The following is a 26425-nucleotide window of genomic DNA, read 5'->3' on the forward strand; positions in this document are numbered from 1 at the left end:
GAAACAGACTGAATTGCTTTGAGAACTTCTGATATACAAAAAGGTGACCAACATTTGAATTGAAATTAGTGTAGGTTACCTAATTTACAGTTGATAGGCAATGTATAAATGTAATCTACACATTTATTCAGGAAAGTGACCTCTGTTGTCCTTTGGTAGATAAGCCTCCAGGAACCAAAGGACACTCTTTTCAAATTGTATTAACATAAACAGAAATGCTAGTTTATGTTTCTCTGCACCCTGGGGCAAGGCTGGCACTAGATTCTGCTCCTAGCGTTGCTCTCCTAAATGACACAAAAATGATCAGAATGTGTGGATTATGTCTAGTGAAAACAACCATAATAATGTTTACAGAGTCATATTCATCCCCATTTCCTTATTTATATCTCCTAGCACCTTTCAAAAACTGATGGACAAATGGCTTAGCAATCACCATCCATGCTTGGTGTGCCTTGATGGAGGCTGACAGTTGGAGTGATTTAGCTTTTGTTACAGCACAGACATTTCCTTTCTTCCTTTTCCTTCCAGGGGACAATAGACCTTGTCATAAGCCATTACATCTTCTGCTGAAAAATAAATAAATAAACTCACTCCTCCTCTCTCTTTTCCTTTGGCACAAACACAAACCAGTATTTATAGGTCATGCACATCTTGGAGGGCACTCCTTCTGGGTCTCTCAAGCTCATACAGACAATAATTAAGCTCTCTGATATAAATCTAGCACCCAGGAAAATACAGCATGATATTGTCAGGTGGGATCTTTTTCAAAGAAGACCAAGCTTGTCTGCTGTTTCTGTGGTTGTGCTGCTTTCTTGCTGTTTGTCTCCAGAAAGAAAGAGAAGATAGATCGGTCATGTAATTTATTTATTTATTTATTTAGCTTCAGGAAACTTTTGTGTTTGCAGACAAGTCAGATTAAGGGCTTTTTCCTTTGTCTGGATCACTTTGTTTCATCTGCCACTTTTCTGCTTTCTGAGTCAGCCACCAATCAACACTGCCACTTTCTTTTAAACTCTCTTTTTGGAATTGAAATTCCTTCTGAATGAATAGGGAAACCATTTATTTTCTAAGGGTCAGAAATGGAAAACAGATCTCTGGTCATTTTGTCCATTACCTTCCCTACACTGTGAAATACTTCTCATGGGAAAATTTGGGTTGGCGTCTTAAGCTGCAGTTTAGGAAATTGCAGGTTACTGTGCTAAAGGGCTTCAGAAATGCATGTACAAACAAAGTGTTGCCACTGCTCCAGATGAATAGCCAAGAATTGCATGCATCCTGGTTGTTTTTAACCATACCTCCTCAAATCCTCTGTCCAATATATTTGCTTATCCTGCTTGTTTGGTATATTTTATGGTTCCTGGTGTCTTTATTACTACATGAAGGCAATTACCATGCAGGGATCCTGATTTGTAAAATATCTGCAGTGTTCTTTATATAATATTATTAATATATATATATTAATATTACTTGTAGATATTTATATTCTTATTCTTCCTGGTCTTATCAAATACTATGAGTATTCCAGCTTCTAATTAAGAAGGAATGATCTAATGTTACCATCTCACATTGTAATCTTGTGAAACATCTTGCCTTTTGACCCTTGTTAGAGTCTTTGACACAGTTTTTTTTATTACAGAATTTTAGTGAAAGATGCATTCTGTCTTCCCAGCTGGCCACTTTTTGGACAAATCTACTGGTCAGGAGTCAGAAACCAGCCTTTTATGGAGCTGTTTCCATGACAAATGATAGAGCTACATAGAAGCACCAAATTAATATATACCGTTCATTGACAGCAGTGCTCAGAGCTCTTCTTTTTCTTTGGTAAAGGATGGCCATGGAAAGAAAGTCACACATGACTAGCATTTTTTCTCTGTTGTATATTGCCTCATCTTGTGAGAACTAAAATAAAAAGTAATTCCCTGTAATAGTTTACAGCGTGCCAACAGTTCTAAAGATTTTTCCAAATCCTCGTATCCTTCAAAAAAGTCCTTCAAAGGGCTATTCGTGTGGACAAAAGCAAAGACTGTTTTTCTGCATGTTGTGTATACTTACCTGATCAACATGAAACTGGCATTTGCAAAACGGCTAGCTGAGAGTATTAAATACATTGAAATTTGCAAGTTGTATGGTACAACAGGAGTGGATTATGGAACAGTGCCAATGACCTGGCATCTATATGATTCACTGATCAGTGATTCCACCTCAGACTAGCTCTATCTAGTCTTGTCCCATCATATGTAAGCACTGCTCTGCAGCAACTGAAACATTGGTTTGCTATCAACGTTATTTTTTTCCTAAATCCAAAACACAGCAACATACTAGTCACTAGGAAGAAAACTAACTCTATCACAGCTGAAACCAGGACACAGCTAAAACCCATTAACAAAGTTTAAGAGACCTTCAAGTTCTTAATAAAGCAGGTGAGATTTCCTCATTTACAACAGGGTTGCCTGTGTGGATGAAAGAGGAGTAACTGAGAAGAGAACATACTCTGCATCTTGATAGATAAAAAGATTGCATTTAAGATGGAAGACTTGACTCTACCAAATACTGAGTTTGCAATGTCTCTCAAGGCAAGAAGCAAAAATCACACTTTGCCTTAGGAAATGGCTGTGTGTCTGCCACCAAGGGTTTGGACCACCTAGGATTTTTTTGCTGTAACCCAGAATGGCATGGTACTGTGTGATCTGTAGCTAAAAATCCAGGTATGGAGCTGTTTTGCGGATAAGCTAGGCTGGGTAATGTTGATGTGATACCCTGTGGTTTCTCATATTTCAACAGGTCCAAATACTTTTAAACCATTATTTTGTTGCTGTAATTTTCTTCAGTGCTGGGCAGTTGGGAAAATCTGCCTGAGATAATAGGAATGTTTCTATATGGCTTTCGCTTTAGACTGTCATTTCCATTTCTGCTCTCTGATTCCTTGAGGAGATTCTTGCTCAAAAACTTTTGCAAACTGAATTGTCTGTGCTTATTTTTGGAAGCATACTTGTATGCTTTGTGTTTTTTTTTTTGTTTTTTTTTTTTTTGTCTTTTACTTTGACCCACACATAAAAATTAGATCACAAATGATCCCTGGCATTCTAAACAAATTACTTATTGATCTATGAGTTGTTGTATATAACTTCAGCCAATCCAACAAGTTTCAGAATAAGATGAAAAATAATAAATTGGTGTCAGTGGTGTATAAATTCAGAAAGATGAGCTAAAGGGGCTGCATTGATAATGGCTAAAATAGGAATTTAATTTTTTGAAAGTCTAAGATACTACCACATTTTAATGATGAAGGAAGGATGAAATTACCTTGCTAAAAAGAGAGACAAAAGAGACAGAAGACATAATATTGTTGTTTTTTGTTTGTTTTTTTTTTTTTTAAGTAGAGCAGAAAGGCAATTCTATGCAAAAGGATGATACTGAATAAATTAATGGCAATAAAATTGTAATAATATTCTTGATTTCAGTTGCAGAGTGTAGGCTTTAATCCTGTTTCGGTTGTGTGGATGAACAGGAATATTAGCTTGTTGGGTTCAGTCTCCTTTGCTTGTCATTGCAGTGTCACATCTCGTGTCTTGTTAGCTTACTAGTGACCTCGGCTACATGTGTGGGTTAAAACTCATCCTAATTCTGATTCTGTTTTTATTGACTCTGTGCCGTTTTAACATCAGAGGAATTCCTGAACTAAAAAGGTAAAACATGCACAAGCTAGGTATTTTCACAGAAAATCTGAGTCCAATCGAAAATAAGTCATTAACTTATGTCTGCAGCAAGTGAGCTTGCTTGCCAGGTGATCTTTTCTACCTAGAAACAGACCGAATAGATGAGCGAGTTGGAAACAGGATTTATGGGACGCACCCTCAGCTGCAGACAGTGGAGATATGACAATTTATACTGGCTCAAAAGTGTTTGAATTTCTGGTTCTGCCACTAAACATTGACTCGTAAATAATGAACACTCTTGTGATACTAAGTCAAGTTTTAATAGAAGTTTTAATGAAAAAAGCTGCCAGGGGCATAAGTTTTTGATTCAGCTGAAGAACATAAATAAGTCCTATACATACAAATAAACAATAAAAGCAATAGTAGGTTTCTCTGCACACTGTCCCCAGTGGGAGAGACATTGTGCCTGAAAGACAAAGGGAAGAGACAAAAGCAAGTACTCTTGCAAAGATATTTGCATATTGTTATTAAACAGCCAACCTTTACATAATGAAGGGCATATTTACAGTGCTGCTCAAATTGATTGCTCTAAGGCTGTTTTATGATATTAAAATATTTATAAATAGGCTTTAATTCAGCTTCCCCTCTGTCAGAAAGCTCAATGGAAATCCTAATTACCATTTTTCTGCAGCTGAAAGGCAATCATACGTATGTATTGACATTCAGCTAACACTATTCCCTAAAAGGTTCAATTGTTTAGCATGACTGCCAAATCATTAAATAAGGGCATAGGCTGGTTTTGTAAATAACACTGACTGTATTCAGAGTGCTATAGGACACACTTGAGTTGTACTATCTAAGTAAATGAAATTGCCTTTACCCTGTATAGCGCTGCCAGGCCCGAGATAAAATGTAATGACGGAAATTAATTTCTAGGCCTGTCATGCAGGGTGTCTTTCACAAGCCTTAGCTTCAGTAAATATAAATATATTCATAATTTAAACACAGTATTCTCTGATGCTATTGATTAAACTGCACTCCTGAAACAAGGTTCAAGCTCAGGTCTTTCCCTTTAATTCATTGAAGCATTCTCTGCAGTTACCTTAGCAAATGAATAATCATAGCTCGAGACTGATGGGCAATGGGATGCACTGACAGATTTAATTTCCCCGTGCACCCAGCCTCCTGTCTTCACAGGGCATGTTTAATTTTGCCACGTTTGCTGTCAAAGAATCTTTTCATATTTGCTGCTGGGCCTGCACTTTATGGGAAGAGAAAAGGGAAAAGGCACAGAAGAGAATTACCATAAACTAGCTTTTGGGATCCACACAGCCAGAGGAAAGAAAAAGAAAAGCTGATATCCGCTGTGTTCCTGTAATCAGGGTATCACCTCAGGCCAATAATCTCTTGGGTACTCTGGACTTCCCTAAATTCACTTGCTAAGCTTCTTAGAAAACAAACAAGATATATGCTGCTATTAGTTCTGGAGGTGATCGGTCCGACAATACTTTTCATTGTTTTATTGTGCTCCTTAAACAGACTGATTTAATTCAAAGAGATGGAAACTACTGGATTTTGATTAAATCAGTGAGGAGAAAACTTGCTTTAAACTTTTTTAACTCTGATAATATTATTGGTACATTGCAGCTGTTTATCTAAAGGAAGGATATTTCTCATAGTACGTAGAATTTCTTTTTACTAACTCAGGAGGACATGCTACATGTAGAGGCAATGAGGTAAACCATTTAGGATGTGGTTGTGGTTTAACCCTTCAGGCAGCTAGGCACCACACAGCTGTTTGCTCACCACCCCCAACACAGAATTGGAAAAAAAGAAGGTAAAGAACTCATGGGGTGAGCTAAAGACAGATTAATAGGACAGAAAATGAAGAGAAAATAATCATAATAATAAAATAATATATAAAATAGGTGATGCACAATGCAATTGTTCACCACCCACTGACCAATGTCCAAGAAGTGTCCCCCACCCTCCCCAGTCCAGCCCTTCCAGTTTCATTGTTCAGCATGATGCCACATGGTGTGGGACATCCCTTTGGCCAGTGTGTGCCAGCTGTCCTGCTTCTGTGCACCCCCAGTCTCCTGGCTGGCAGGGCAGCGTGAGAAGCTGAGAAGTCCTTGGCCTGTGTGAGCACTGCTCTGCAGGGACTGAAACAGCAGTGTGTTAGCAGCAGTGCTCTCATCCTCAATCCAAAACACAGCACCATACTAGCCACTAGGAAGAAAGTTAATTTTATGCCAGGTGAAACCAGGACAAAAGATTTATCTAAAACCATTCCATTTTTTAATTATCACATTTAATTTCTTAGAAAATCATTAATTCTACATTTTTATTTATTACGTAATGGTTTTCTTACAATTTATACCAAGTTGCATTTGAAAGGAAATTGAAATGCTTCCAAAGTCTTGCTTATATTATTCATTCTGTTCTAAATCTAAATGAAATTGCTTTAGGCCTGACTTCACGCAAGTCTTTCCAAACCAGCAAGAAAACTAACTTACCCGAGGAAGAAAAGAGCAGCTGTTATTAATGCATTTAGCAGGTTGCTTCTGATCACCAAATCCTTTATTGTCCCCAAACTAGTTGATCATCTTTAATACCCAGACTTTATTTGTGGACTGGAAGAGGAAGGAAGGTTTTTACCTTTTCATCAAGTCTTGCCAAGTCTTAAATGGAATCAGCAGTTGAAATGAACTCGTTGAGTAAAAATGTTTGCCTTTTATTCAGTCTGTCCTGGAGCACAACTTTTTCTTTTTTCTTTTTTTTTTTTTATTTTTTATTTTATTTTGCAGTAGAACCCACAGAGATCTGGGAATTGTTCACACCAAGAACGACCCAGGCTTAATGTCACTGAGCCATTTATCTGTGTTAATAAGGTCAGAAGTCTCTTTCTACTTTCCTTGTAACACAAACATAGGAGAGCAAATGTTTCCTCTTTCATATTTCTTCTATTCTCACATTTCATCAGCCAATAACGTGGAGATGGAAGTAACATACATGGGATTTGGAATCTAGCCTGGCTATGAAGATCTGACAGAAAAAATATTCTGTCTCCTGAACTGAGCCAATTTTTCCTGACCTCCTTGACAGAGAGCAGATTTGGTACCCCACCATCTCGCTTTGAGTGTTACCTTCAAACCATCCCCACTCCTAAGTTTACAGTGCCATCAGTTTTGAAATATGGTGCTGTGAGAACAATTTACAGCTTTTGACAGGGTGCCACAAGCCATCTTAGCCTCTTTTTAAATTTGCAGTTCAGAGGAAATGAGTTCTTACCACGGTTACCAAGCTGTAAAAGCCTTGCTTTGAATGACAAAAGCATGTCACAACAGAGCAAGAGCGATGTGGAAATATTCTGCAGGTTCTTGCACTGGAGAAAGGAAAAGGAGCTCTGGGAGTGAGAGGGGAGTGGGTGACCTGGGGAGCCCTGAGTGCAGTGCTGGGAAGCACCTGGAAAGTCAGAGGATGAGATTCTTCTAGAGCTTCACAGTCTGGGTTAAAACTCTTCTCATTTTCCCAAGCGTTTCTTCTCTTGTCAAGAACATTAGCTTTTCAGAGGAATAAGGAACAACAAATATTAAAAATTGCTAAGCAAAAAAATTATTCTAACATTTTCACAGGAGAGAGTTATTTACTGATCCGACCTACTTTGAAGTCTGGAAAGATAAGCCTGAAATCTTAGTGGAATGGCTTATACATGCAGTAATTGGGTGTTTCTTCTTGACTGGAACCCAGAGTTACAGAGCTACCTTGAAAATAAGCAGTACAGGGGGGAAAAATAATATAAGGATCGGATTTATATCCAGGACAGGGCAAGGCTCAGAGAGATTTTTTGCTTTCCAGGGGCTAGAAGAGCATTGGCCTGGTAGTGCACAGGTAGTAAAAAAAAAAAAAAAAAAAAAAATCAGTAGCAGCAATCTGTAACACACAAAGGAGAAACTAGCAAAAAGGAGAAGTATTTGTCTAAACTGAGAAGTACCAGAAGCATAAGAAATGTAATCACGACTCATTATATCCCAACGAGTACTTCTGTGTCAGACTGTAGTTGAAAGGAATGGCAGGCAGCTTTGCATGGTGCACACCACGTTGAGTAATTAGGAAATTCCCAAGGCTTTTTTCTAAACCTGCCACCGAATCAGTCTGAGATGTAGGGCAAATTATTTATTTTATTTAAAATATAGACTGTAGATAGGGGCAATTGTACTGACTTTAGCCACTACACTGGACTCTTCTGATTAATTCACAGGTTGTAAAGCACTTTCAGGTGGCACTCAGTTGAGAAATGTTTTAGAAAGAAATGGGTGTAAAATACATAAGACTTCAGTGTGTTTGAGCTAGATTTTCAGTAATTAAAATCGGCAGTATATTTACTGTATGAGCATTAATAGAACTGCTCCACTCTATAATTAAAAAGAAAGGAGAAACAGCTTTGTCTGACAAGTGCCTTAATAAGTCATGATTTCATTCCACACTGTGTCTGCTTTGTAATGCCTATCATTACAATGTAAGTAACTAATTGGTATCTGTGCAGAGATGTCTCTATTGGCACATTAAGCGTCTAGAAGAAAATATCTTATTTGCAAACAACAATAAAAATACCAATGGAAAGAGTTGCTTTTAATACCATACTGAATGCAGTCTGAACAAATGAAGAGTCTTGATGTGATTTAGTATAATGCCAACAGTGAACACAACTGTAAATTATTTTTGCAACCTACTCTCAGAGTCCCAAATTGCCTTTTTACTGTCTGCATTCCTAATGACAGTTGATACATCCCAGGGAAAAGAAAGTACTGATCTCTTTTATCTTGATTTAGTTACTGGGCTGGTTGTTTTCTATATTCAGCAGCAAAAGCCCCCCAAAATTCTACTTTTGCAATGTCATAATGGAAATACATTCTAAGAAAAGTAGAAATCACTGTTCATGAGTAGAAAGCTTTTATAGTGATAATTTAACCTGCCTGGTATTTACACTATAAAACTGTCCCTGTGCCTGAAGCTGTGTTTACTAGAAAGATCAGACAAGTTTTCTTGCCATTTTAGCTGGCTTTAAGGAACACAGACTGACAAAGGCACAAACTATACTGTGAACAAACCAGAAATTGTAAGGATTTTGGAATGCCCATGAATTTGTAATATTCAGGGTATTTTTTCCATATCTAAACTTAGAAGTTTGAAGAAATAAATAGTATAATTTAAATGGAGGCTACAATAATCATAGTTTGTGTGTAGATTTATTCAGCTAAAATGTGTTTGTTTATATCATGATCATTTCTGTAATATACTATGTCAGTTGAACCTCGTAGATATACATCATAGTGTATATCAGACCTTAATGTCTGGGGTGGGAGGAATGCGTTGAGCACATAAATATTGCAACATAAGGTTCTATAACTTGCCCTGGAAATTAACAGCTGTGGGGCCTAGGTACTATGGGGAAAAATAAAATAATAAAAAAAAAAAAAAAAAACTTAATCACAGCTACTTAAAGGACTATTTTCATCTAGCTAAGTGGCTTTTGTGACTAATATATCCTGAAGCTACATATTAGTATTTTAAGGTAAACCAATGACAGGCTACCCTAATAGTTAAGCTGTGTGATAGTGTGGCACAAGAGCTGTGATACCAAACATCTTTTTTTCTTTAGAGAGCTTGTGTGAGGACTGTGTAAGGAGACACATCACTGATCCTAAGCTAAACCTTCCCTGGCTAGAAATCAGAGCCCTTGATTACAAACCTTGCCATATTTATTTCAGGTAAAGTTCAATCCCATATTAGAGAGAACAGTAATGTATATAGCGTAACGTTGAACTACCCTAGGGCAGAAGAGAATTTAAACAGATGTGAGCTAGAGACAGACCTTTCAGCTTCTGTCAGACCTTTTCTTCTTTGCCAAAACAGAGTCATTCTCATTCATACATTTTTCAATTTCTACTCTTAAAGTTTCTTCAGTAATGGGGCTCTTCACCAGAAATAAACTTTACCTGTAACAGATACACCAGTACAATGGGCCATGACTCTCTTGCATCCTATCGTTATTCTGACATTGTTCAGTATGTCAACCTAGGCAGTGCCACTCTCCTTGGCAATTTCAAAGATATTTCAGCAGTCACTGATACCCTTGACAATAAAATTCATCCCTTCAGAAACTGTAAGTCCAGGAGCAGTTTAATATAAAAGAATGCAAGCAAGGATATATTACATATATCCTGGAAATGACTTTAAAACTACAGCAAGACAAAAACTCAGAAGTTTGGAATTTTTTGTATTAAGGTTTCCAGTGCAATCTTCATTCAGATCCCTTCTGTATCTGCATTTTGATTGTCTCTAATTGCAAAACCAAGTACAATGTTTTGCATAGGTCCTCTGTTTCGTTTAGTGTACCAACAGGGCAGCACTTACTGAATAGTACCTGTTCAACAGTGCTTTTCACATTCACTATTTATTGCACTATTTCCAATGCTTTATATTCTGTATACTGTCCAGTATCTTCACTGAATATAGAATTAAAATCTGATCTACTGTATTTCAGTTACTGTGTCTTAGTTCTTAGCAAGTACTGGCACACTGATATTTATACCAGCCTTATGAAGAGTTGTATTACTGCTTCATTTTGCACATGGGAGGCAAAGGCACAGGCATGCTGTTCTGAATTAGCCTTTTGTGTCTAGCTTGAGAAATAAAATCATAATATTCCAAAATATTTAAAATTCAACATCAAATTATCTGTTTACAGCACTGTTGCCACTGTTATTTTCTGTACTTCCTAGTAATCCACACTTCAGCAAAACAGTTTCCAAGTATTAAATTTGGTACCCTGAGAATGAGAAAGCGTCTGGAAGAGAGGGGAATTTGTAGGAATGCAGGGTTCAGCCCCACTGTTAATAACCAGGTCTCATTCCTATATGGAGATAATGATCAAAATCAAATATCGTACAGACCATGTGACAAAATTATGTCAAGAGGAGGGAAAGGAACTTTTGCAAGAGAGAGATAGAGGAAGAAGAGTAGGTAGAAATTCTGCATGAAGATCTAGCTTGTAATGGGACAAAAGGGAGTGTTAAAAAAAAAAAGGGAGTGTTAAAAAAAAAAATTCTTTATGCTCCGCATAAAGAATTAGTAACTTTGTAAAGGTAGATAAAATCTTTTGGTATACTGTACATGTGATGAGAAAAATCAAAGTCTTTTTTTTATATTAAGAACTGAGGATTTTGTAATAGCAAGACTGTTAGACTGCAGACATATTTGCATTACTACTGTAATGAGCAACTATTGATTTCCTTTTAAAGTAGTATGGCAGAATAACATCATAGTGTCTTCAAAGAGGGAGGTGAATGAGAGGAGCCCCAAAACCCATATCTCTGTAAGAAAATCAGAGTGATAGTTGTCACAATGAATTGAGATATTTTTGTTTTTAAATCATTGAAATGTTTAAATTAAGAGAGGGGAAAAAATGTCCTTGTTTTATGTACAATCATAGTTTAAGGCTGAAGCTTGTCTGAGTTCCTTCTTGATTAGTCTGGCTATCTGCAGGTCTTTCCTTTTGGGATCTGAAATACACAGTGAATGGTGTGACCTCTGGAGGAGATTTATTGTTATTGACTAATCTTAGTAGCAGGATCAAAGCATAACATGGGATTCACCACAACAAATGGGTCTATGTACTCATCTGTCTTGTGGCATGCGATCCAATGCTTAGAGACTGTAAAACTGAATTCACTTTCTAGCAATTTCTGCTTCTCTCTGTCTACACTAAAATTCTGGCACTTGGAGTCTCCTTTTCTTTGGCCTGTAGCCAGGCTGTAGGTCATAGTGAGATCAAAAGTAAAACTTCAAAGAAGCTGTCACAAGATTTTTTTTTCAAGTATCAGTAAATGAGACTGTATGATGTTGTTCACTATGCAGCCTTTTTGACACAGGTCTACCTGGATTTACAATTCTTTGTGATCAAATAGAAAATGTGACCATACAATACTACAGACATCTTGTATCCTGTTCATTTACACATATATTATACTTAAGTTACTGATCTCAGAAATCAGAGACAAAATGAGCATCTAATAAAAAGTTTCAGTATTTTTGTACATGGGATGCTGAGAAAGATAAGGGCCAGCAAATCTTAAATCTCTGCTTTTGTCCATCACCCCGGGGGAAATGTTCCCTTAGCTCTGTTGCTTGTTTTTCTCTAAAACACTGGCAACACCTGAAGAGAAAAACACACAATTGGTCTGGGAATCAGCTCCTGAAACAGGATGCCAAACTGAATGTATCTGCTTTGGCCCTAGTGTAGGAGCACAGTCTTGCTGTGTACTGCAGCCCTTTGCCACTTTCATTATTCCTGGGAAACATTTATTTAAATTTGGCTGAGCTGTGGGGTCACCATGGTGGCAAGGGGACTCATGAGCAGTACTGAGCTGTTAGCTGAAAATTGTAACTGAATTATGGATACTAATCTTAGGGTCTTTTAATCTCAACCTCACAACAAGACTCGTTTGCCTGAACTTGAAGTCACGGGAGCCTTAAGAACCCAAAAGAGCCATATTTTCAAATCATTTTTCAAATCTCTAAAACTAATCTAGAAATGAAGGGTCTCTCCTGTTCCGACTTAAGGGAATGTTGCTATCTTTTAGGAACAGCAGAAAGGGTAACATTTTGTGCAGTTTATAAAGATGTAAAAGTTAATTTTATTTATAAGTTCTCTATTTTGCATATACTTCTAAATTATTTTCACGTGCCCACCGAGTTCCCTAAATCTACTGCTTCTCTTAGACTTTTATAGAGCATAAATACTTTTACCTGGTTTTAATCTCAGTGATTTCACTGGTAAAAACTATACTTGCTGAAACTGATGTAAAATAATCAGAAATGGATGAAATTAGCAAAATAAAATAAAATTAAATTAAAAAGTGCCATCTAGTAGTTAGTTACAATATGTACTTGGTTCTTGGCCTTCCAGGGTTTTACCAAGTCTCTTTTGTTGCAAAGTCTCTTCTGGAAAAAATTGCAAAAGCAGTCTTGTTTTTACATCAGTGAAGTGGTAGTATTCAGTATAAAAGTTCACAAATGACTAATAATTTGATGTTCTTCTGTTCTTCAGATTTTAAAACTGAGTGTTTGGATAGAGTCACTCTCAAAAAAACAAACAAACAATAACAACAAAAAAACTTTATTTTGAAGTAGAGAATACCAAATACTCCAGAAATTAAGCCCGTTGAAAGAATTTCACATTACACCCCAAAACTTGAAACACTAGTACTTACCTACTTTGCACATGCAAGACAAAATACTGATGTTTCTGATGTGGCATGAAGCAATCAATGATTACTAAATGTTCAGAGAACTTACTTTCCTGTCCTCTCATCTACAAATTGATTTCTTGCCGAGGCTGTATGAAGTACATCATCGTACTTTGGTGTACATGAAGCACACTCCCAAGGCAGAAGTACATTATTTCAGCAGCATTCCATTTTCATTCAAAAGATGGAATGAGATTGAATTATGCAGTCAGATCCCAGAGTCCTTGGTAACTTTTCTTTTAGAAATGCTTTCTCTTATTCAAAGTCTTGTCTTTTCATGATTAAATAATACACTCATTTGTAGCCATAGGATGCCTGTCTCCAGGGACACTGCAGAATAGCTACAGTAGTTTCACCAGCTAGCAAACCTAAATACATCTGTGCCAGGGAAAAAATACAGCACACTTGAGCTGACAGACAGAACAAATGTTTGCTAATTTTCTGTTGGAGGATTTGCAGTTTTCCACTCGAGTTGATGATGCTGAAATGAGGATTTTCACTTTTTGAATATCACATAATTTATGAGGAAGACGTGCAGTAAATATTTCAACTGGAGTAGGTTTAAAATTAGCCCAAGCTCAAAAGATTTAAAAAGTAGCTTCTGGTTTTCCAGGGATTCATTATTCCGTGTGGGCTCAGATGGGTCAATGATGAATGAATGACCACATTGGGAAAGGCCTTTGCCTGGGAAGAGTATGGTACTTCCCCTGATCAGAAAGAGGTTTCTTCCTTTCTTTCATCCCACTTTCTTTCCTGTGTTCTCTCTCTCTCACTCTCTCATTATTTCACCAGGCTATTAGTACTCCTTCATCCTCCTACTTCTTTCCAAGCCCCTCCTCCTGAGACATTAGGTCTGGAACACAGTGGAGGAATTCGTGACACCAGCAGGACTCTGCTGATGTGTTCCCTTATGATAAAATTGTGCTTTAGTTTGCTTCTTTTTTTCTTTCTTCCTTTGGAGAGGCAGAAGGAGAAAGACCAGCCAGAGATACTGTTAGTATGGAGGAGGCTTTCAGTCTGCAGCTTCCACTTCAGTTGTGACTTACATTGGTCATAGTGTGACTGTGGAAGAGTAAATATATTTGACAGGAATATGCAAAATTAACAGTCTAGGATCAGTTCTCCACAACCCAATGTGTATGTCTGCAGCATCATTACAGGATTTTTTTCCATAGCAGAATTCTAAACCAGAAAACCAGCATGGCAAGGAGTTCAATCTCACTTCTAACCCCTCTAGATGTCCTCCTAAATCAGCCTAATGACCAGCAAGTTTGTACCTGTTGCACTAAGGACATGGCTACAAAGACCTCAGTTTCCAGAGGAAAATAGCATATCTGTTGCAGACAGCAGATGAAAAGATGAGCTGTTATGTTTGTTTGTTTTGCTTTGTTTTATATTTTTCCCCTTGGAGATACACGCTGACATTGTGTTATCTCCAGCAGCAGGACAGGATGACCTTGGCAGTAGGCAACGTATCAGAAGTGACTCATTGCTTTATGAAACATTTCCCTTTCACAGACAAGACCCATTGACATGATCACTTTTAAAAACAATAATAATAATAAAAAGTTATAATTACTTTTTCAAGACAGTGTCAGATGTCAGAAAACTCCTTAACTGTCTTGGTTAAAATGTGATATATAGTACAATTATAGTACAATATAGTACATTTAGAATATCAGACAACATTTAACATGTGGTTGTTGATTTTTTTCTTTTATATCAAACAAAAAGAATTATAGCCTGTATTAAATGGCATGCAGAGTGGTCAGATACCATGGCAATGACTGTGCAAACAGAGAAAGGGAGTATAAGGCTTGTCAGAAGATTAGCATTCCCCAAGGAAAATGTGTAACAAAAGTACTGAATCATCTTCCTACAGTGTATGGGGTTACTGAAGAACCCCACTGTAGTCATGGCTCTCAATGAATAAAACGTTATGTTGAATTACAGATCTACATTTATAAGGGATTCTACTTCTGGTTACCAACATGTCTAGCCATATAACCTAATCTTCCATAATAACGTTTCTGGACCTGTGTGCACTCCAGATGAATCATAAACTGTGTCTTTTTTTTTTTCTGGGCTATTTTAAATTTTGGAAGACTAAGTATTTTTTAAAATGTGAGCTGTCTTAGCTAGCAACATGCATTTTTATGGTGGCCTGTAACTGAACAGATATTGTAGCAAAGATCTGTGCATAAATACGTATTGTCCACCTCAAAACAAAGGACTGTCTCAAAAAGGATGGAAACCAGAATTGAGAGCCCACGGTACATCCTAGGTGACCATAATGTCTGTGAAAGATGCTCTTTAAGCATTTTCCCCTATGGCCAAGTGATTCTCCCAGTCCTAGAGTAGTTCCACCTACAGTTTTCCACATGCCAAGTATTTCAACATTTCTTAGTTCAGGTTGGATAATGCAATTCACCATTCAGCTACCACAGTGATGATAGGGACCAAAGAAACTACTGAAAGCTAGAAATTTACTTCTGAGTATCCTAAGAAAACTTGCCTTTAAAATGCTAAACCAACCTGAGGCATATCTTATGGCATATCTGCCCTAAGATTTACCATCTCCTGGATCCAAGAAAAGTCTCTCTATGGGTCAGTCCTGTTTCTCCCTGAAAGCACCTACCAAATGACTCTAGTGATTCTTGTATTAAAGTCTTTTATTTCCCCACAAGTTATTTGGGACTTAATATAAGACCCTTGAAGGTCTCAGCTGGTGCAGTTTTATGTAACTTTTAATACTAGTTTCGTACATATTCTTATGGCAACTGTGTTGACTTCCTGTTTTCTTTCTTTGTTTTACACAGATTTGACTGAATGAATGCATTCCTATGGAACAACTTCACCAAAAAAAAGGTACAGAAACATTTCCATACTGACTACATCTGTGCTAGCATTCAGAATATTGTTATATCCTGGTGTTCTTAAATTAAGAGTTCATATCTGTCACTGCCTATTCTTGTGTTGTCATAGACAAGACACACGGTGGCTTTAGAAAGCTGTGAGAGATTTGCAAGTAGGATTCTTCTCTGACACCCACTTCTGCAAGGGCTCTGTTCCAAGGCAGTGCTTTTATTCTCCAGTGTTGCTTAGCATCGGTGCAGGAATCCTTCTGCCTTCCCGCAAGGTAGCAGGCAGACTTTTATTATTTTTATTATTATTATTATTCTCTTGCATTTCAAGCAAATAACAGATGTGCCTTCTATTCCAAGAATCAGAGGACAGTTAACTGTGGCTTATAAGTTTCCATCGTGTGATGTTTAAAAGCAATTTGCATACACAGTTCATCTTTGAGGGCAGTCGAACAGCCCTCTAAACTTGACTAGTGGTTGTATGTGTGTTTTTGGAGAAGGTAGTCCTTTTTTTCTATTGCTAAACAGAAAGATGCTACAGTTACCATACAATTGCATCCTCATTATATATGGTGTTAATAAACGTGCCACCAGGACAGTCTGTTCTGTTAAGTAACTTCTTGAATGTGAGCACATCAGGCTGGGTTTATACTATAGAGGAAAATCTCTGGGGAAAGCAACGAAACAACCTGATGCAGAGAATCTAGATTTATTGTTGTTTCTGCTTTTGTGGAAGAGAAAGAGGATGAAGAAAATGTAAAGGAAGAGAATTTGCATTAGAATGACTGCAGTATGTTCTGTATTTGGTGATGCAGATGGTCCTTTCTGGATTATTCCACTATGCCAATTTCTAAAGTATCATTATTTCCTTGTAGTTTCTGAATGATCCTCCCGAGATAAAAAGGCTCATTTTTAGATGTCAGTAAACATACATTGACATTCCAGGTGTATAAGGAGCACTTTGGTGCTGCAGATCATGTACTTTCCCTATCAACCAGCCCTGAAAGATCCCAGGAACACCCCTGAACTCCTCCAGCTTCCTCAGGAAACAGGGAAAGGACCAGTCAAAAGTCTGCGTGAGGAGGTCCTATAAAATGCAGGGTAGTTCTCAAAAGATGACAGGTCATATAGACAATGAAACTCCTGTATATAGTGGGACCTGAATTAAGGAACTTGGCACTGAAAAATGCCTTTCTATCACCCATAACTGCTGGAAAATGTGTTGTCAAATGTTGTCTTTCCAAGGCATTCATGTGTAACACAAATTTCTTATTGTGCCTTCGCTGTATATGCAGCCCCTTTACACTCACTGTCAGCTCTGCGTATCTGTGTATGGATCAGATCTGCTCAGATTACTTTACACCTGAATCATTCAGTAGGCACCTGTGCAAAGCATCATTTGTTAGTCATTTAAGCATACCAGCTATCACCAGATCACAAAGCAGGTTTCCTCCTTCAGCCAAGATGGAATTTCTTTTACAATTGTTGCTTGCTGTAGCTAAATCTTCTCTATAAATTTCCAGATATCAAAGAGTTCAGCTAATGCAGGACCTGTCAGACAGTTTAGATGCAGCAAAGAACTCCTGGCTTCAGTTTGTTCAAATTGTTATAGCTCAATAACCCTTGTGTGGTGGTTTTACCGTACTGGGCAGCTAAACCCCACAACCGCTCTCTCACTCCCCCAGCCAGACCCAATACACCTTGGAACCCAAAGGCAAATATTCATATGCTGAACTAGGAGAAGAAAATAGTTTTTTGTTTTGTCATTGCCTCTTCTGTGTTCCTTTTCTGCTTTATCCCTCCATTTCATATTTCCAGCCTCACATCAGACTTGTCATCCCAGAGATTTGGATTCTGGCATAATGCATAACTTGCACTTCTGAAACAAAGTAGTGTGTTTTTGTGTTGTTTTTTTTTTTCCCTGAAACCAGTGTGACAGTGCTGAAGTGCTGAATAAATGTCCATGGGCACGCATATACCCAGGGATTTCAAGACTGAGCACATCATCCATAAAACCTGAGCACTCAACAAATGGGAACAAGGGAAAAGAAATGGCAAAATAAAAAGAAAGTAAAAAGAGAGCAGAATATTTGAATACATTAGAAGCTGAGGAGATACAGATTTGACAGGATGATCCAATTTCATGCTACATTAGTATAAATAGGCCTAATTTGACACACATTTGTGTTAGAATGATCTTTTATTTTTCAGAATCAAATTTCAGTATCTCTTGGATACTTAAACAAAATATCCTTGCTTTGACTTTAGCCAAAATCCCTTTGGGGCAATAGGAGAGAATCTTTCAAGCAAGGTTATTGGTCTTGTACATTACAGGAGCAGACACATATCTGTGTCTCTGCTGCCTCCTTCAGCACAAAAATCATGCTACTTAGAGATTTGTAGCTGTCAACCTCTACTGACTGAAGAACCTGCAGAGTGTTCAAAAGGAGATCCTCTGTTCCTCTGTTAGCTTTGACCTCTAGAAAATAGCATTTGGTCAAAAACCTTACTGCCTATTCTCTTGTTAAACAAAGGAAGTAGCTGACAGTGCTCAGCAGTAAATGTTGTTGATCCTATTCTTGAGTCTCCTATTTGGAAATTACCTACTTACTGTTGTACAGGCTGGGAGCTTCAAACTGTCCCATGGATACAGTTTGTATAGAAAATAATAAGATTACCTGTGTATGGACATGGGGATTGTGTTATGCACAAAATTAGAGTTGCGCATGAATGACATCATCTGTTTTGCTGAAAGAGATTTTTTCATTGAGTCTTTCATGTAATTCATACCTTTCAGAAGAAAATGACAACATTTAAACTGAAATTTTCAATTTATCAGAAACAAAAAATGCAATACTTTTAGCCACTTAACAACTCAAGGTCTGTGCAGCTTCCAGGTGAACGGTGTTGGATTCACATGTTAGGAAAAGGGAGGATCAAACATCCTGAAGTTTATTCTGTTTCGATTTTCCTTCTTGTACTTGTTATCTACTTAATGGATACCTTTTCTGGGATACTTGCTCTGTCTTTGTATTCACATGCACTTCTAGGGATATGTCACTCCTAGTTTCTGCTACATCTAGTAAGTTCTTTTATCACACAAACAATGAGAAGAAAAGTTGAAATGTACTTGAAAAGGACTTTCCTTGTCAATGTTATAGAGATACTATATGGTTTTGATCTGAGTTCAACTCTGCTCCTGTTTCTAGTCTTCTCATTTATGATTACCAGTCAAGAGGGGGTTCAGCACTTTCAGACACAATGAAGAAGCTCAGTACTGTTATAATGTTTGATCTGAACAACAGAAGATCTTAGGAGAGATATTTAACCTGCTTTAATAGAAACTGAAATTTAGTTTTGGTTTGGTCTTTCATTTAAAATTTTGTCAAACTAGACCAAGATTTCATCAGTGATGCTGGCCAATCTCATAGATTCTCTATTGTATATATGAATCACCAAGAGCTGATCATTTTTTCTCACTGATATAGTGTCAAAATTAAAATAAAATGTTTTCCTGAACCAGGCCACTGAACCCTTATAGATTATTTTTATTAAGAACCTGATCCTCATATTCTCATTCTTATAAAAACAGAAACCTTAAGTATTTAAACTAGCCATAACAGAACCATTCCTAGGGAAAAAAAAAAAAAATACAATTTGAGAAAAAATAAAAGTAGATACTCTAAATTAACACTAACATATCTCCTTACAGTTTTTATCAGTTTTCCTTTTTTTGCTCCAGTACATGCCAAGCCATCTCAGTGATCACCTATGCTGCAAGCCTGTGGCACCATAAAGTGCTGAAAGTATCTTTCTTTTGTGTAATTCTCCCTTTCATTCATTTGCTACTAGTCTCTGAGACTGAAGTAAAATCTTGAAAAAGAGCAAAGTGTCCTCTGCTCTCTTCATACCCGTTTAGGCCTTCCAGAGGCTTGGCTTTGCCATTTTTAAACTCTTCTTCTATACTTAGACCTCACATTTTTTGTAAAAATGAGTCTAATGCCTGCTCAAGTGCTTGACTGACAGCCCTGGAGACTGATGTCCCCTGATTATGCTCACAAAAGGCAGAGCACTGGCACTACTGCAAATCTCTCTCCCTCTAGCCCTTTATCACCTCTGATCTGCAGAAACCACCTCCAGACAGAACACCATTCTGGTCTCTATGGCCATTCACTGGCTGGCATTGAAGAATGGAGCTTGTTTGCAAAGCAGGTCAATAGGGCTGTCAGACCACTCTAGTTTTGCCCCAAAAGTACCTTTTTGAATTCAAAGGGAAAAAAAAATATATAAATAAATTAATGTAACCCTATATTTTTTGTGCCATGTGAACAGCAACATTTTCAACAGCAGCTTCTCCAGCCTTGTGCCAGAATAGCAGACCTATGTTCTGCTGATTTTTTTATTGAATTACTAGCATTGCAGACACGTTCAGATCTAATAGAATAAGCACCTTTCTCATCTTTGGAAGCTGTGTAATTTCTACACCTCAGGAGATCTTACCATAGACTTCAAATACCTGTTTGACTTGGCTAAGTTACAGAGAAAACACAAAACTCACCAGCGCTTGTTACTCACTTTACTCACTTCACACATCACGGTTACTACTAAAAGAGCCTGTGGCAAGGGTCAGACAATGAGAACCCTCTTTGTAATGACTTAGGCAATTCCTAGCATAAACTATTGCTTTCTAAATGACTATCAAAACTGAAGCGACTGGATAAAAAGGTGCCCTTTCAGCTGGCACCTTGATTAGCAGAGAGCAACCCATTACCCATCATTCTGTCTGAGTGTTTCCAACAATGTCTTCTCTGACACTAAAGGGAACGCAACCTTGCATGTCTCCACTTCTTTGCATAAATTCCAAGCCTTTCAGCCCATGTAAAGAAATGTAGAGTGACAGCAAATGCATGGATAAGTCATAGGACTGGAATTCTTAAGATCTGGATCCTTAGCCAGGCTCTTTTCAAGATTTCTCCTGTCACATTGGATACATCATTTTTAGTTCCATACACCTCATTGCAACAACAGAATTAAATTTATCAAGCACCTTAGGGTATGTAAGCTAAATCCAACAGTGCCTAGACTTCCTACATGGAAGGTTCTTTGCATTTAAAAGTATTGATTTTCTTTTATCTATTTCTGTTATGGGAGAGTTACATGTATCTTTTAATATATCATGAAATTGAATATTTCTAACTACTCTTTGTTGGTGATGGACTACTAAAAATTGTGTGTATCATGTTTCTTTGATGCCCATAATCTCATTTATGGGATTGGCAGAGACAGAGAAATCCATTTCTCAGATAATGCTTTGAAATATGATTTTGGGATTGATTTAAAACAAAACCCCAAGTTGTTTGTTTTCTCTGGGAAAGGTGCTAAAGCTCTAACCACCAGAGATTCCCTGGGATCTATGCTCAGGGGTTCAGCTGTCCTGGATGCTGGAAGCCCAGGTTGATCAGCAGCTAAGAGCTGCTGGTGTCCCAGCTCCAATCAGCCCACCGGATGGGATGCTGAGGGGCCAGGGCACCAGAGCAGAGACCTGGCAGCATCACGATTACATCATAACTCTGTCAGAATCAAATCAACTCTCTTGAATGTTTCAGTTTTAGAAACCTGTAAGATTCTGCCAAAATCATGTTTTATCAAAAACTTCATGGCTAACTCTAGTTTCTGTAAGAGTTGTACATATCTGTCATGTCCTCGCTTGTTCTCTCATGCATGGGTATATATAGAGAGAAGTTACAATGGTAAATAAAAATGAATTGAAAGAAGAATATTGTAGTTAGGCGCTTTACAAATCCTAATTTCTATGTTAAAGCAACTTCCTGTTAGTCATAAGGGTGTCGTTCAGCAGGGACATAAAAGTGGACACAAGGTGGTTGTGGTCATGATTGAGTTAGGTGAAAAAGTAATTTTTCCCCACTAAAACTGGCTAAGGCATTAGAAAGACATCAGACAAGTCAGGTATGTCACCCTTCATGTGTCAACCTTCATTGTTTATAAAAAAAAAACAAATCAAAAAAAGTATAACCAAGCCTTAGCAAAAAGATTTATCCCAAATTTATAAGTGATGGCTTCTTTTGAGGACTGTTGGGGCTGTTACATAGGATATCCTCTATCACAGAGGATACACTCTATCTAGTAAGAAAGTGAACGTATTCATCATGAAAAAAATAATTTCAATTTTTAAATATGGGTTACATATATTACATTTCACATAAATTAAATGTATTTGCTAACTCAATGTGCAGTGAATGATCCTCAGCTGGTAATAATTAGGGAAACCTTGTCTGAGGCTGCATGAAAATCAGGGTTCAACACTAGAGCTACCCAGACCCAACACTCTGATAGAGGATACAGATGTCTCTCTATAGAAATCCAGAAAATCTGATTTAAACAGAGGTCGAGGGACATTCCAGGAAACATTTCTGTTTGCTGTTTTTATTGATATGTTTTGCCAGATCAGAGGCTGAAGCAACTCCACAGTAAGCCAAGGCTCTTGACCTCCAAGCACTCGTAGCACAACTCCTTATGCTGCAGACCTAGTTGACAATGCCTGTGCCTTGTTTCACTATATAAAATGGAGTCATTAAAAATAGTCACTATGCAGGAAAGTTATGGGGCTATATGAACTGGGACGTCTAAAACTGATATTTCTAGATACTGGAATTGCCATTGGAAAGCACGGTATTTTCAGGGAAAAGTCAAAATTCTGATTCTGGTAGCTGTTGAAAACAATGCACAAATACACTAGAGCAACAGGTAGAAGGAATTTAAGTATAAGAAAATCACTGGAAGATAAAGGTTTTATTCTTGCAAGTTGGTTCCTTTGTTTTATAACAGTGCAATAGGCTCTTGTCATGATATGACAAATGCTGCTGCTTCTAAGCTCAATAGTGTGTGCAGGGCCCCTCGGACAGGCAGGTGAGCTGGTCTGGTGGTGGCTGAGAGGCACAACTGGGCCAGCTGCCCTCATTTCTGCAGCCTGCTCATAGAGAAACAAACTGCAGAGCCTTGGCGGCTGCTTTGGGTATGGACACCAAAGCCTCACTAAATCTCCACACATATTACTCAGCAAATTGCTTCTTGTTAGTTTATTACATTAAGCAGTAGACTAGCTCATGCTTAAATTAAGAGACAAATTTCACTACAAACCTTTTCAGGGTTTATGGATTTGTCATCAAGATTTCATGGTTGCTGTGATGAATTGCCATTTAGATGTCATTCTCAAAAGAACAAAGAAGGGCTTTCATACCTGAGCAATTTTTAAAATAAAAGGAGAATTTAACTAAAGTGAAATGACTGCTAAAATATTTCCTACTGTGTCCAGAGATGCTTCTTTTTGCTAAACGTTTAAAGCTTGACTTCCCCTTTGACAGAGAACCGAAGACATTACTTTGCACATAATGCACGTGACATCAGTGTTCAGTCACGGAGATTAGTGTGCTCCTATAAATGTCTCGGGCCTGAGGCAATGATATATATAGAAATAAGCACAGGTCTGGCAGGGTGGATCTCTTGCAATCTAACCCCAGCTTGAACTTCTGTGGTTTTCTTCTCCTCACCACCATTTGTTATGGCTTGCTTTCCTCAGCTATAAGCCGAGGATAATAGTACTGATGGATATCTAAGCCAGTGTTAGTCAATGCATGTAAAGAGGGCTTTTGTATCAGTGTTGTATGTCATTGTTCATATCACCATTACAGCTTCACTGTACAAAAAGTGACCAGATCATGAAGGATCAGCTCTTTAATAGATACGGCAATTAGCAAGTATGGTGTGAAATGTTATTTTGTGTTAATGTAGTTTCTATGCTAGAAATAGAAAACAGACAATTTCTTTGGCTTTGAAGTAAAATATTCAGTGAGAACAGCCTGGGACTCTGTGTGCTGTATCACAATGGTTATTATACAGATAGGCTTACCAAATCAAACTCTGTGTCAGGGTGGAGAGATTACCTTGACTTGATGCTGGGAGATAAACATCACCGGGGTAACAGAAGCAAAGAGAGAAAGAGAAACTCCAAGGATAATAAGCTATGTGCACGTACAGGAATTTCATCTTTCCATGTAGAGGAAATGAGTTTGTATTTTATCTTCCAGAACATTTCTCTCTCTTGTCCAGAGGAGCAGTCCTGCATTCCTTAGGTGTCTCTGCAGTAGGTATTACAGAAAATGTTATGATAACAAGGTATGGGAAGCAGCACAGTGAGGGGGAAGTCACAGAGACCCCCACACACTGTGGCTGGGGGAACTGCTCACTGGTAAAGTGCATCACCCATACATTCTAGACATCTTTGGAAACAGCACAACTGAAAATATCAGCATCATTATCTGTTCTGTTACAGAAGACTGATAGTTCTTATCTTCCACTTAGTCACTATTGCATTTTTGTGGTGGAAAGTGAATAGCAACTACAGAATTTTCCAGTTCATTTGAATGGTACGTAAATGGAGAGCCAGACAGAGGGAATGCAAGAAGGCAGGCAGGTGATGGCAGTGGCATATAATCTGAGTATCAGTAGAGGTGGTAACACTGCTCTTGTCTACCCAGTTTTCCCTTATAAGATTTCTCACCACTGGTAGTCACTGGCAAAAAGTGATGGAAAGCTAGGGCAGGCCTCCCAGTGAGACCTCTCAGCAGGTCTTCAGGGTAGGTCTTCAAAACAGCACCACGTTACCTATGCAGATAGGACACTGCCACCTAAAGTGGCCCTACAACAGAGTGCAGGTAGGAATTTTAAACCAAAAAAAAAAAGATTAAAGTAGGCCAAACAAAAGGAGTGGGTCAGATCCTGCCTGCTTCCCAATAGCAAAACAGGGGAGGTTTTTTTGTTTTTGTTTTCCCCACTGAAAACAGTGATAATTTCACCTCAGTAAAGGTCATACAGCTTGGGGCTGAGAATAATAAAGATGTGGAGACACAGACACAGCCATATAGGTGGAATGCTAGTATACACATCTACTTTTCAAAGAAGAATGACAGGTTGTACAGGAGGAAAAAACATTTCTCTGATGTAGATTTACATTTCTGTCCCGCTAATAAATGGGCCAATGAAACAGCTGACTGCTCCCCTATTGCAGGTGTGGGAGTTATTTACTTTCTAATCCTTTCCCTTTTAGCCCTGGCTGGACAAGAATGAAAATCCCTGGCATTAGGTATTAGAAGAGATGGAGAAAGCACAGGAACCAATTTACAGGGTTTCACTTGACTAGTTTTCTTCATTTGACTCCTATTAGCTCTGATAATGTATCCTCACCATTAATCAGCTAGGGAGAGAAGAGGCAATGCCTGTTTTTTCACGTGCATAAGAGGATGCATGTAAGCCACAGCTATCTCATTGGAAAAAGGTCAGTACCTTGAAGTATATTCCTGGGCACAAAGACACCGACCTGGTGCACTGGGACAGCTGTCAGCAGTCACAGGAGGTTTTGAATGAACCTCTGAAATAAATATTTGAGTTAGTTTTACCTTCAATGTAAACTCTATGGAATAAATCAATCCCTCCTGTAATCCCATTAGAAAGAGCAGGACTGAAGGGACTGTGGAAGCAGCTGATGTTGTTAGATGTGACCTTCTTCCAAGTCGTGAGATTCCCAGCACAAAACCATAACTGCAGGGGTCTAAAAGCTGATGTGGTCCTAACAGCAGCTACTGCTGGCGAGCTCATCTTCTGCCTGCTCCCAGATGCTCCTGAGGAGAAGAAACAGGTTCTGGACTAAACAGCCCTGAAATTTTGTTTCTTGTGTTCTGCACTATAAAAGCCAAGCTGATTCCTCAGATGGCCCTATGCAGATATTGGAGTCTCATTAGTATAAAACTTGTATAATATTTCTGCATGTTATGCCAGTCACTAGTCGAGCTTGACAGCTTCTCATTGCTGGATCATTAGACAAAAGTGTAAAAAAAAAAATAGAAAAGGTGTTGGTCGATTTCCATGAGATTTGATACAAATGCATCATCCCTAATGTATTTTAAAAGTGTAGCCAGTAAATTGCAGTAGAGTTGGTTTCCATAGCAATGATGTCGACAGCGGTGTCACTGAAATTTGAGATTTTGTCACACAAAAATAATGATGTCCATACTGAGCCTGAACAAAAGTCCAGCCAGCCCAGTGTCTTATCTCCAGCAGTGGCCAGTAACAGATGCCTGTGGCAGAATATAAGAGCAGGGCAAGTGCCATACAATGTATCCTAAAGATCCTCTAGCAGTTTCTAGTGATTTGCAGCTCAGAAATTTTCTGAGCTAGGGACAATATCTTTGTTTTCAATAGTCCTTGATGGGTTTTCTTTACATTAGTTTATTTTATTGCTCTTTAAGCCTATTTGATTTTCTGCACCAGCTGTTTTTCTGTCTGCTTCTTCCCCACACTTCAAAAATCTTTACCAATATTTGTATCAGTACAGAGACAGGTAAGCCAAAACTCAAGGTGAGGGCTGCTCCAGGAGTCCTAAGACCAAATTTAACCTTTTTCTTTTGCTAGCAGTTGAAAGCTGGTATCACAGACTTACCAGAAATTCCTGTCTCTTGTTACTAATTGAACTATGAGTAATGAGGCCTGAGCTAGAGCAGCCCAAGGACTTGCCAGA

At 38.1% G+C, this 26425-nt stretch overlaps 2 long non-coding RNA genes across 2 annotated transcripts in view; one reads left to right on the top strand and one right to left on the bottom strand.

Moving 5' to 3' along the window:
• LOC137857771 (uncharacterized) overlaps positions 1-26425 on the bottom strand; it is a 374251-nt gene that overhangs the window by 18376 nt on the left and 329450 nt on the right. The gene's annotated exons all lie outside the window — the stretch shown is intronic.
• LOC137857770 (uncharacterized) overlaps positions 1-26425 on the top strand; it is a 166399-nt gene that overhangs the window by 12149 nt on the left and 127825 nt on the right. The window contains exon 2 of the long non-coding RNA XR_011097269.1: positions 15790-15838. This is a non-coding gene — a long non-coding RNA (uncharacterized lncRNA). The remainder of the gene's footprint in view (positions 1-15789; positions 15839-26425) is intronic.

Source organism: Anas acuta, chromosome 5, assembly GCF_963932015.1.
Source record: "Anas acuta chromosome 5, bAnaAcu1.1, whole genome shotgun sequence".
NCBI lineage: Eukaryota > Metazoa > Chordata > Aves > Anseriformes > Anatidae > Anas > Anas acuta.